The sequence below is a fragment of the Rhinoderma darwinii genome, chromosome 2 (assembly GCF_050947455.1).
Source record: "Rhinoderma darwinii isolate aRhiDar2 chromosome 2, aRhiDar2.hap1, whole genome shotgun sequence".
Lineage (NCBI taxonomy): Eukaryota > Metazoa > Chordata > Amphibia > Anura > Rhinodermatidae > Rhinoderma > Rhinoderma darwinii.
In genome coordinates, this window is record NC_134688.1 from 142,427,497 (window position 1) to 142,441,231 (window position 13,735).

Consider the following 13,735-nt stretch of genomic DNA (forward strand, 5'->3'; position numbering starts at 1 on the left):
CCACTCGTAGCTTTGCAGGATATAGCATTGCGTATGGTACCTGTAATGCACATAGTCGACTTTTCACCTCTGGAAATAGAAGACGTTTTTTCTGTATCTCAGCCGAGTAGTCTGGAAAGAAGGCTATCCAGTTACCATCAATAGTAACCTCTTTCATATCTCTAGCCTTTTTCAAAATGGCATCATGTTCTCGATAGTGAAAAAGTTTGACTAGCATAGTCCTACGTGGTGACCCTGGTGGAAGATTTCTCATAGGTACCCTATGGGCACACTCAATAGCATATAAGGGTGAAACAACAGTCTCACTACAAGTGGATTTCAGACAGATTTAAATGAATTCAGTGGGGGCAGACCCTTCTGTTTTTTCAGGTATGCCCACCAGACGACTATTATTTCTGTGGAACCTGTTTTCGAGGTCGTCTGCTTTAGCTTGTAAATTAAAAAATGTTTCCGGATATCAATTTGCATAGGCAGAATGGCCTCCTCCGGTGCACTGATGTGGCCTACCACCGCTGAGATACTGTCTAAGACTTTTTGTAAATAATGACGAATAAGGCCCACATCTTCACTCACACCTCCTATTTGCAAAGATAGGGATAATAGCGTAGTATTGCATTTAGTAATGGCCAATAAAACATCCATAATGGAGGGCTCTCTTTTTCCTGACACAGGTAAGTCAGTTGTAAGTGTCAAGGATCTATGCACGGCAAGTTGTTCATGCTCTCCACATACCACATCCGAGCTCACCTCGTTCTCCTCCACCAAAGCTGGGGCTGGCGGGAGTTTGTGTGTATCTGCCATCGGCTGGTGTTTGCTTGGACTAGCAGTAGAGGTTCTGATATAGCCCGCCAGTTTGGAGGCCATGCGTGCTGTTGCAGAGGATGTACCGGCGCCATCTTGGCCTTGCTTATCCGCCATCCCATCTATATTTCGGAATGTCATGTCTTCAAAGTCACTGCAATATGTCACAAACGAGCAGGAACGTTCTCCAGGGTACGTAATAGTGATGTTGAGGAGATGGAAGGATCAGAAAGCTGGAAAACAGGATAAATATAGGATTATAGGCAGGAGCTAACACATTGTGCTGCCTCTCACATCTCCAGTCAGGTCACGCCCCCTAGGTTCCAATTGTTTAATATTACTTTGTTAAGATTAGAAACCATTTAGAGTGACAAATATCTAGTTTTTGGTGCCATTTAGAAGAGGTCAAAAACTTCTGACACTATTAAAATTAGCAAAAGCCAGGGGAATAGCTAGGGGTGGCAGGCGGGGCATGTGCCCCAGCTCAACTTAGAGGAGGGCGCCAACGATCAGTGTCGGCGGCCTGCCTTCTAGGTTAGCTTCTGAACTCAGGCACAGGGCACAGCAGCTAAGAACTGCCACCCGACTGTAACAACAGCTGTAGTCTGTGCTGCTAACAAATCTCCCCCTCCAGCCCCCCTCCCTACTCTTTACACCTCTCCTCGGGCTGCTTCTGTTATCGTTCCGGATTTGAGGGAGAGGAGGGGAGACTGTCTGCGTCACTGTGTCGGGCCATCAGGCTGCAGAACTCCCTTCACAAATATCCTACATAAAAGGTAAGTGCATGTGAGGTTACAATGTGTACTTTATATGTGTATAATGTGTCCATGTAATGTGCATATTTGTGATGTGTACATGTGTGTGTGTGTGTGTATATATAGTGTATGTGATGTGTACATGTGTGTATATATAGTGTATGTAATGTGTACATGTGTTTATATAGTGTGTGATGTGTTCATGTCTATATATATAGTGTATGTGATGTGTACATGTGTGTATATATAGTGTATGTAATGTGTACATGTGTTTATATAGTGTGTGATGTGTTCATGTCTATATATATAGTGTATGTGATGTGTACATGTGTGTATATATAGTGTGTGATGTGTTCATGTGTGTATATATAGTGTATGTGATGTGTACATGTGTGTATATATAGTGTGTGAGTGATGTTTTCATGTGTGTATATATAGTGTGTGATGTGTTCAGGTGTGTGTGTGTATATAGTGTGTGATGTGTTCATGTGTGTTCATGTGTGACTTTCAACTAAATTGCTGCAGAAATTTTCTACAGCAATTCTATTGTGTGTTAGGACAAACCCTAAATCCGCAGTATAAGGGCTTCTCCACACGTATTGTAATTGCTACAGAAAATTTCTGCAGCAACTATCAGAAATTCTGCTGTGGAAAAACAGCACCATTTCTTGCGTTTTTTTTGCGGCATAAAATGGTGCGGATTTTGCTGCGTTTTTCACAATGCTGGGGGAGGGTGACTGACATCTCTGAAAAACGCAGCAATTCAGTCCACTTTCTGCAGCAGAAATTTGACATGCTGCGGTACGAAAAATATGTACCGCAGGTCAATTTCTGGTCAGAAATTTTACGCAGTGCGTGGATGGGATCAAATAAGTACACCCACTTTGCTGCTACTGTATTTTGCTGGGTATTTAAATATGCAGCAATTCTGTTACATGTGGACAAGCCCAAATGCAGTAGCAACAGAGTGGATGAGATTTGAACAAATCTCACCCACATGATAAGCGGGAAAAAGGCTCAGTAATTGACCAGCGGTCCGTTTTTTTGATCCGCAACATGTTAATTGTATTTGCGTAAATGCTGCTTATTTGTTTGGGGTTTTCCCCATTTAATTCAATGGGAAGTAAAACTCTGAACAAATAGATGTTGTGTTATTTTGCGGCGGAAATGCAGCGATTCCGCTGCAAAAATCGCAACTCAGGAAAATGTTTTATCTTATACTTACCTAGAATTCTGTTTCTTTTTCCGGGCCGACCTCCTGGGACGACGTTTCATCCCATGTGACCGCTGCAGTCAATCGCAGGCTGCAGCGGTCACATGAGATGAAACATCATGTCAGGGCTGCAGGATGTAGGAGGGAAGCGTCGCCATGGTAAGTATCCATTTTTTTTTCTGCTCAGTTTTCCAGAGCGGCCATTCCTTGCCGAAAAACTGCACCACAGGGCAGTGCTTTTACACAGCGTATTTGCCCTGTGTAAACATACCCGTACAGTATATACATATAGTAGCTGCTGTCTTACAATGATACAGCTGAAAACCAAGTCAACATGCTGCATTCCCACGAGTCAGCTCAGTTTTCAAATGATTGTTAATGTCCATGGAGTTTTCTGCAGACATTAACAATCATTTAAAAACTGCACCGACTTTTGGTAAAACTGCGTGTGCTGCGTGTTTTACTGGACAATGGTTGTTACGATCTGATTGTTTGCATTAAAGGTTATGTACACCTTTGAAAGGGATTTTTTTTAAATGTTGGTGTGTTTTGTGCAACTTTATAATTAGTTTTTATTAAAAAATCATTTTACTTTTTGAGATACAGCTGCTCTGTATCCTGTATACAGAGCAGCTGTATCTTACGCTGAGTCCTGAACTTGTCAGGTCTGTGGGACTGATGGGTTCAGTGTCAGCGGGTCCTGTGTGTCTCTGACACACTGGATCCACCTGTAATACATCACATCTAAGTTAGATGTGATAGATTACAGGTGGATACAGTCGACTACTCTATTGATACCGGCAATAAAACGGAAACCTTGTGAAACAGAGACAAACAGAAACCATTAGCAACGAAAGTGTTACCATTGAAATGGTAATGGAAAGCTATGGTTTCCGTTTGGTTTCCGTTCGTGGGTTCCCCTGACGGAAAGGTCTGACGAAACCCATGAATAGAACCACGACGCAGGTGAGAATGAAGCCTAATTACTAGTGTATGATCTTTACAGATGGTGGAGGGTACTATTTTTTGGGGTATAAGCAACTCCCAGTATATGATTACCATTATTCTGGTCATACTGGAAGCTGCTAACCTGACTTTGCAAATGATCTCTGTACTGAAATGTATTTGTACTGAGCTTTGTTTTGGCGCTGTATATGTGTACTGAGCTTTGTTCTGGTGCTGTATATATGTAATGAGCTTTGTTCTGGTGCTGTATATATGTAATGAGCTTGGTTCTGGTGTTGTGTATAGAACTATATTGCTTGTAAAATGTACAAATGTTTTTATGCTCGAGTTACATAAAAAAATGTGGAAAATAAATGACACGTCATTGATTGGTAGAGAAAACAGACATGGCGAGGGGGAAGGAGCTGTCCGGAAAGGGGGGTGCGCCAAACTGAATCTTTGCCTCGGGTGCTGGAGAACATAGCTACGCCTCTGCAATAGCTGTTATAGGTTGTATCAACAACAATAAATTATTCAGGCTATTATGACCACTATTGTAGAAAGGGAAAGAAAAATTTATAAATGAAATGTAATCAGACAGGTGCTGGATAAAATACAATTTTTTATAACGTGACCAACAATTTTTTTTACATTCACTTTACCTACAATAGTTAGGGTGCTAATTACTTCTAACACAACAGATACATGAGTACATCACATAATTTAAATAATTTACAGCAGTGAATACAAATCATAGTTCAAAATTAAATCTGTTTGCTTCCCTCTAAAAAGTGTGACCTTGTGTCCTTTGTAATGACAGTAATTTAAACAAATCACCATGAGATTTTTGGTATGGTCCATTAACATAGTTATGGAATGTGATCATATCCACCGGTAAAATACTGTATTATACATAAATCTTATTCAGTTAGTCTTCCCACATAACAGAGATTTATTAGTTCCATATAAACTGCTCACCCTCCAAAAAACATTCTCTCTCGTTCTAGGATATACTTGATTTTATGGAGCAGTGATTAGACCTGAGCTGTACATTCAAAACCTAAAGGGATAGACCAAGATATTTTTCCAGAAACAGTGGCATGCCTATGCATGGGATGTACTGGTATTGCAACTTATCCCTTATCAAATAAATTGTGCTTAGCTACAATACCAGACAAAACCCATATACAGGTGTGGCTCTTTTTTTTGGGGGGGGGGAATTATATATTTTTTTGTTTTCCTGGACAATCCTTTTAAGTCTTGACTTTTGGATGAGTTGAGCAAGCAAGATGAACCCATCATCTTTTAAAGGCTAGAACCACATATTACAGATTGTCCCACCCTGTGGTGTAAATAAATAATATTTACTCTGAAGTCCGATCCTTTAGTCATGTGTTACTCTCTTCCATCTGCCCCCTCTTCTACGGTATAGTATGTAGGTTAACAGTAAGAGGATTGAGAAGAAGGCGATTAACACACAATTGCAGGATCAGACTAAACACAATTTTTATTAAACATTTTTTTATTTTTCTATTTAAGATGCATTAAATGTATATGCTGTTGCTTCTGCTATTGCAAATTCCACAAAATTTACCATTGAGTGAACATAAAGGCCTTTTTACACGGGCCAGTAATTGCAACATATTTTTAAATGTTTTTAAGTTTAAAGAAGATTTTATCTATATTTAATATTTACAATCTAATATGTAAAGGCAATCCTGCACATAATATACCTAGAAATGTAAAGCAGCTGTATCTGAAAAAGTAAAAAATATTTTGAATCACACTGATACACTGTTTTATTAAAAAAGATAAAAGTTTTCAAAGATGTACATAGCCTTTAAACATAATCCCATCAATCCAAACATAACATTTACAGTTAAGTTCCCCCTCTCCCAAAAAATGAATAATGAATCCCTTCCCCCACACATAGCATTCACAGCCAAGTTCCACCGTCCCCCACAAAAGTATTTTACACAAAATTCCCTCCAACACATATAGCATTTACAGTTATGTCCCCCTCAGCCACAACAAGTTTTACACAGAATCCCCTCCCCCACATATAGCATTTACAGTTAGGTCCCCCCCTCCCTCACAAAAACGTTTTACATAGAATCCCCTCACCCAAATATAGCATTTACAATTCCCTGTTAGCTGTCCAGAGCTCCGTCGGGGAATCTTCATCAGCTGCCTGTCACAGGTTGCAGGCAGTAGGGAGGAGAGCTGTGTGTTACTTCTTCCTCCATCCTCCCTGCCTGCTTCTGAACTAGATGGGGCCGAGCACTGCAGTAAACTGCAGGGCCCCATATTTTATTACAGCCTGGTCAGGGAGAGGACCTGTGATTCTCCTACCTCAGACTTGACGTCATATAATGCAGCCACCCGGTAGGAGGTCACATGTTCTGTTCATGAGATTCACAGACGTTGTGTAGAACAGCTCCCACTCCTCTCCCCAGCGCTCCCCTGCGCTACCCTTTACTCCCCGCGGCCCTAAACATCTACTGGAGGACCAGCCCCTCCCTGCCTTTAAACTACTACCATAGATGCAGCATTATAACCTTTCACTTTTTTAGCCTTGTAATATAATGTATTATGTTAAAAAATGTCATTAAAAAAATCAGCTATTAAGATGTCTGAGTTGGGAAAAAAATACATTGCAATGGAAAGTATCTAAATCCAGCACATTATTTTCCTTGCATGTACACATTTGTTTAAAAAAAGAATGTGATTGCTGTTTCCTAATGCTGCCAGCTTACAGAGAGATTAATAGCACATTTGACCTGGCAGCTTTCTGACACTAGGAAAAGTGAGAAAAATGATGGTCCAGAATCCTGACAAAAGATTTGATAACTTTATTTATAACTAATGCATCATATAAGTTATCCTTCTCTGCAACTGTTCTGCAAATAAAAATATCGGGCACAAAATCTTCTACCACATAATTTTCATTATCAAGTAACACATACAATCCAAGGTAAGCTACATTATCAATTTAGAGGGGTAAAAAACATAATCTTGAGCAGCAAACAAGTAGTCAACATATGTCCAATTTTCGTTTAAATCTTACAAAATGAACCTTGTTCAATATGGTTCTGTTCATACTAGCATTTTTCACTATGACTTTTTGTTAAATTGCTGTTACAGAAAATTAAAATGTTTCCATAATGATCCATTCCATTTTAATGTTTGTTTGTTTGGCAAATTCCATAGTTGAGTTTTTCCTTACTTTATTTTAATCTCATAAATAATTGTTTTTAATTAATTAGTCAAATGGTTATACCATTATATATCTGCATCACTATATTTATGCATTAAATTAGCATGCGTATTAACAGGTATCATGGGCAGAAACTTTTTGGGTCCTCCAAAACACTTTGGGTTGTCTACCAACATCACAGGGATGCCCTATTTTCTTTTTTTTTTCTTTAGAACAGCCGTAATCAGCTTTGTTTACTACATATCAGGTGTTAAACAAAGGAGATCAGCAATTTTAAAGTGGGACATTATAGCTATTGTTCCGCTCCAGTGAACCATGATAGCATAATGCAGGTCCTTTAAGGACTACTGTCAGCGATGTACAATTACAATGTTAGTCCTTAGTCACTTAAAGACCAGGCCATTTTTAGCCTTAAAGGCTATGAACGCACTTTCACTGAATTTTGTTTTGTTCATTTGCTTCCTAAATGCAAGGTTAAGCAACTTTCTACATAGTCTTCATTAAAATATCCTACCATTTTGCTGCTTTAGGCCTGATTCACACGAGCGCTGCGCATCTCGTACATGAAAAACTGCAGTTTTTCATGTCCGAGGTGCATCCGTGCTCAGCGCTGCGGTATGCTATGTCACGCATCCCCCATAGATGAGAGTCTATGGAGGGATGCGTGATGCGTGAAAAGATAGGACAAGTCCTATTTTCTCACTGAAGCTTCACGCGGTCCTTTAAAACAACGACTGTGTGGACGGCCACATTGAATTACATTGGTCCGTGGGACGGCCGCTGTTTCAACGACCGTCCCACAGACGTTTAACACATTCATGTGAATCAGGCCTTAGAGTCTGTGCCTCTCCTGTAGATAACTGTTGTTTATAACTCAAATCCATCAGTCCACTTCTCCTGATTTGCTGACATAATCTGCTCTCCCCCTCCCTTTTCTGTGTTAGATACAGCAGCAGGGAGGGGGAGGAGGTTGCACACAGCATATCAGAGTGTAGAGAAGTGGAAAGATTCCAAGTCTACAGGGAAGGAAGATCACACAGGCTGTCAGTATCAGAGTGTATATAGGGAGGAGAGCAGAGGGAGAATCACCGAGGCCAGTGTAAAGAAAGCTGTGTTGATACATGAGAGCAAGTGAAGCAGCAGCATTTTGGAGTCATAGACCCAGTGGCGTAGCTATAGGGGTCGCAGCAGTTGCATTTGCGACCGGGCACCTGAAGCCAGGGGGGCCTGTGTCCCCTGCACCACGTTTATTAGGAGCCACTATAGTAACTGGGGCCTATGTAATAAACTACATGGGCCCCCTGTTACTATAGTAACAGTATACTTATCCTCCTCGTTCCCGAGCACAGCGGCGGTCCTGACGTCTTTGACTTCATAACGTCACGATGCTGTTCGCCAAGCACAACGTCGTGACACTGATTGTCGTCAGGTCCTCCGCTGCGCCCAGAGCCGAAGAGGTGGGTAAGTATAACATTACTGTCTGCTGGGGCCCTCCATCTAAGCCTACCTCATGGTAGGCTTAGGCACGGGGTCCAAAAGACAGTATCACACATGGGCCCTGTATCTAAGCCTACCACATGTGTTACTAATAGGGTTTTTTTGTGTTTGTGCTTTTTTTTACAGGTCTGTTTGCTAAACTTTAAGACCCTAGCCCATGTCTGCTAGTGCTGCATCGTTGGGTCACTTAGGAGACCCAGTGATGCAGCTGAAACTGCGGGCCGTCGGCCATGAGAAGAAGTTGTGGGGGGCCCAAGAAAGACTTTTGCACTGGGACCCATGAGCCTTTAGCTACGCCCCTGCACAGACCTCACATCCAATACGTATTACTGGAAGGGACACGTTTTCAGGAGAAAAGTCTGACACTAGAGCAGTTTGCAAACGGAATATAAAGGGATCTGAAAATGAATGAAGGAATGAAGATTATATATATTTTTTTCCATGTCATATGTTTTTATAGCCCTTAAGAACCAAAATATTTTTTTTTTGCTTTTGGCCTTTGCATTCCTGAGGTCATAACTTTTCTAATTTTAGGTCAACATAGTTGTATCAGACTATAAAACAATGCTAGAATTGCTTATTTTGATTACCTTGCCTAACATAAATCGGAAAATAAAAAGTGATCAAAAAGTTGAACCCCCAAATAGTACCAAGAAAAACTACAAAAAAACAACCGTCACACACCTGCATCGACGAAAAAATAAAACAGTTATGGTGACATAAGAAAATAACAGATTTTTACAAACAAACAAATTTTAGTTGTGCAAAAATTGTAAAACAAAAAAACACAATATAAACTTGGTATTACTGTAATTATACTGACCTGTAGACTAAAGTTAACTTGTCATTTATATGGCATATTTAAAAAACAAAAAAAAACAAAACAACTTTGCAGGAATTCCTGTTTTTTGTTTTGTATTTTTTTTATCAACTTTCCTTACAAAAAATGGAATAAAAGGTGATTTGAAAATGTCACATGAACCCCAAAATGGTACCAATAAAAGCTCAAGATTGTCCTGCAAAAACACAAGCCCTCACATAGCTCCTTCATGAAAAAAACATTCTGATGTGCAGCCCAAAGGGGAACATTCCTTCTGTTTCAAGTGGTTATCAAGAGCCTAAAATTTGGAAACCTGGAAGGGGAGGACCCAAGCACATCTGCTGGAAGCGAGGGTGTCCGTGTTGTACCAGGTCAGCACTTTCTAAATTCTCTAAACTGTAAAAGTTGCTGAGTGTTACAAAAGGGGGATAAGAATGGACACCATTTATAAGTGTGACACTGGCCTGTGCATAAGAGTTGCTTCAAAGCGTACCACACATCTATGAATTATTAATTTTATTATTTATTTACCCAATTATACCACCTTATTATAACCTGATATACTCTGCACAGCATACATATGCCGCCACATTATAAATTAAACTACCAGTAAAACCCCAAGCAAAACTATTACCAAGCAAAATATGTGCTCCAACAGTCAAACAGTGGTCCTTTAATTCTGCGCCCTGCAGTGAGACACATCTGCAGTTTTTGTTCACATATATGGCATTATCATAACCAAGAGAACCTGCTAAACAATGAATGGCATGTTTGTTTCCAGTGACACAAGCTGGGCGCTACATATTGGGCACTGTAATGGCATATCTGTTAGAAAAATTCAATTTTCACTTTGCACCATTTGCTGTGCATTAATTTCTGGAAAACCTGCATGGTTAAAATGCTCAGTACACTCCTTGAGGTGTGTAGTTTCCAAAATAAAGTCACTTCCTAGGGTCTTTTTTCTTTACTATTTGACCTCGGATTCCCTGCAAATGTGGACCAATGCTGTGCAAATCACCAGTCCTTTCATATGTCTAGGCAAAAGATTATGGTAACATGTAGGGTGTTTCTAAAACCAGGAAACAGCATAATAATTAGAGAGTTTTTATTTATTTTTTTATAGTGTCAAGGAGCTGGGACCCCATATTGAGCCCTTAAATGGCATATTTAAATTGCCTTTTTCACTTTGCAATATCTACTCCGTACTAATTTTTAGAAAACGCCTTTGGGGTCAATATGCTCACTACACCCCTAGGGGAATGCCTTGAGGCATATAGTTTCCAAAATGGTGTCACTTAGGGGGTTTGTAATGCCTTGTAAAATGGATTATCTTTATTCACCTATTCCTTCCTCAACCAATTGTCATCTTTACTCTCAGGTGTCGTGAGTTGTAATCTGGCACAAATGTGCCGATACAAGCAAATATTTATTTTATATATATATATATATATATATATATATACCTTTATAGGTCTCCAATTACACACAAATTGTCCAATATTGTTCACTGTTGAACCAACTAGGTTGGGGAAACGCGCTGGGATGGTTATGAAGTGTCAGTGTTGTGGTCATTTTATGCAGTATTTGGTGATTAGTAATTACACTAATTGTGTGTAATATAATTTTTTGTATCCCCGGAGTTTGTCCATAGATGGTGTATGATACCGTGCATGCTAGATATAATTTTATGGATAATCTGTAACGTCCGTGGTCGTTGACCACGAACTCCTTCCATCCAGTCGACGCCCTTCTCTCCAGAGATGTCTGCACATGCGGCCGTCCTGTTCCACAGTGACCACCAGGGTGCGCTCGCGAGCTTAGTCCAGACTTAAGGAGCCAAAGCGCACACAGGTGGGAGATTGAGCTGATTGCTCCCAGAGCATCCTGGGCTACCCCTCCCTGCAATGCCTGAGCCTTTTTGTTTACCCTAGTCTGTCTAAGCAAATGGTCTCCTAGTGTTTCCCAGTTCCCAGTGTTTTTCGTTCCTGCCACCTGTAACCTGTATCCCGTGCTATCCTGGTCAAGTACCGTGTTGAGCTGAAGTCGTGCTGTGCTGTGTACCACGCCTGTCCTGCTACACACTGCCTGGAGCCTGCCTGCTGCCTAGTCCCAGCCGAGCCTATCTTGCTACTGTCTGAGCTACCACAGGTACACTATACGAACTATAGACTGTGACCCGTGTCCTGTTGGCCAGCTGCCATACTGTCAAGGCGGTACGGTCCAGTGGGTCCACGTACCCAACGTGACATACTCCAGGTGATTATTGTGGATTGAAAACCGTGGTTGTGTCGGGGGTATTTATATTCAAAAGAATTACATAGAGTATTTTAATCTGAATAATGAATAATGTTTATGTTTTATGAAGAGTTCCTACTCTGTAAAACTACTTGCTTCTTTGGGGAACTCACATATTGATTTCGGTGATAATATAATAAAAAACTTTAATTTTTTTGTGGAAATTAAATTTTTTAGATAAAACTACATCTTATTGTAAAAAAATATATTTTTCATTTCATGGCCCAATTCTAATATATTCAGCAAAAAAACAGTGGGGTCAAAATGCTCACTCTACCACTAAATTCATTCCTCAAGAGGTGTAGTTTCCAAAATTGAGTCACTTCTCAAGGGTTTACACTGTACTGGGACCCTAGGGGCTCTGTAAATGTGGCATGGTGCTCAAAAACCAATTCAGCTAACACTGCACTCCAGAAGAAAAATAACGGTTCTTCCTACCTGAGCCCTGAGCCTTGCCGTGTGTTATACAGCAGTTTATGACCAATACGGAGTCTTACCGTACTCAGTAGAATTTGCTGCAAAAACTTTTGGATGCTTTTTCTTCTTTGTTCCTTATGGAAATTAAAAATCTTGAGCTAAAACTACATTTTATTTGAAAAAAAAATAAAAATAAAAAAATATATATATATATATTTGTTTACAGTACAGTCCAATTCTAATAAAATCTATGAAACTCCTTGGGGGTGTAGTTTCCAAAAATAAGTTCTTTTGGAAGTTCTTCATATGTTTTAGCACATCAAGACCTCTGTAAACCTATAGTGGTGCTGGAAAACATCCTAACAAAATGGAGGCCCCAAAATCTGCAAGATGCTCCTTCATTTCTGAGGCCTGTGTTTCAGTCAAGTAGCTCACTAGGGCCATGAATTGAATATTTCTAAAAACTTCCAAATCAGAATGATAAATATTGAGATGCGTTCCTCTGGTAGCACTTGCTGTCTTACAGAAAAAAAAGGATTTCAAGGAATTCACTTTGATTTAATTCCTGTTAAATACGTAAAAAGTATTAAGAAACTTCCAAAATGCTTGAGGGTTGCAGTTTTAAAAATGGGGTGATCAGTGGCGGATTAAGTAGACTATAGACCCTGGACTGTTACCTAAACTTGGGCCCCCTTCTCCCCCACCGTGCCATAACACTACATTTTTGTGCAAGCATTAACAAATGGGTGTTACGATTCCCCTTGTCAAAGGGCTGTGGCCCTTCATACTGGCAGTCTCCAACCATCGCTGACAGTATCACACTGTGCAGGGACACATCCTCCTGACAAGGGGAATGGTAACACGCATTTGTCTATCAGTCCTGGACTGCACAAAGACTTTTTGTGAAACACTAGGATTTCCTATAATAAACATGTCAGGAGAGGTGACAGATTCTCTATAAATCTAGTGACTCACAGGTGACGACTTCTCAGATTCTGGTAACTTTTTTCCTCTTTTCTTCTCCATCCAGTCCAGAATTCATGACAACTTATGACCCATTTCTGCAGAATTTGCCACTTAGATGTCTTCTGTTTCTCACTTTTCCAACATTTCTACACCTATAAACGAATATAAAATTATCATGGTGCCACACACTGTGCCTCTAAATATAATAGCACCATACACTGCGCCCCTGAATATAATAGTAATGGTTCGGGGTGGGGAGAAGACAGGTAAGCCCTAATCTACTCAGTCCCTGCCTACTTGCACGGCCTGTCCTAAGTGACGGCGTACAACTGGGCGACAGTCCCTACGCTCAGTAAGTGCAAAGACAGACAACACAAGACAAGGGCACACAGAAGCAAAGGGGAGTAAGGGCTGTTGCCCACGGAGAACCGTGAGCAACAGGCAGTGGTGAACGAGCCAAATCAAACCAGGAGAGTACGTAGTAGCAAAACAGAGCAGGAGAATAGTCAGGCAAGTCAGGGTCAAAAAGTTACAGCGATCAATCAGGTAAATAGCAGGAATAGCAGAGCCAGGAAACAAGAGAATCACAGGCAAGGAACATGCTGCAAGTGAGGGTATAAATAGACCAGGGGCGGGAGCTAGAACCGTCAGGCCAGGCTGTGATAGGTTCTCCCTCTCCTCAGCCTGCAAGCCTGAGTGGTAACAGATCGCATCACTATAGCAGACCTTGGAGCTGATGAAGGCTGATTAACCCCGGGCGTCAACACAGAACCTGTGTCAGGCAAACCCTTTACAATAATTGTGTCAAA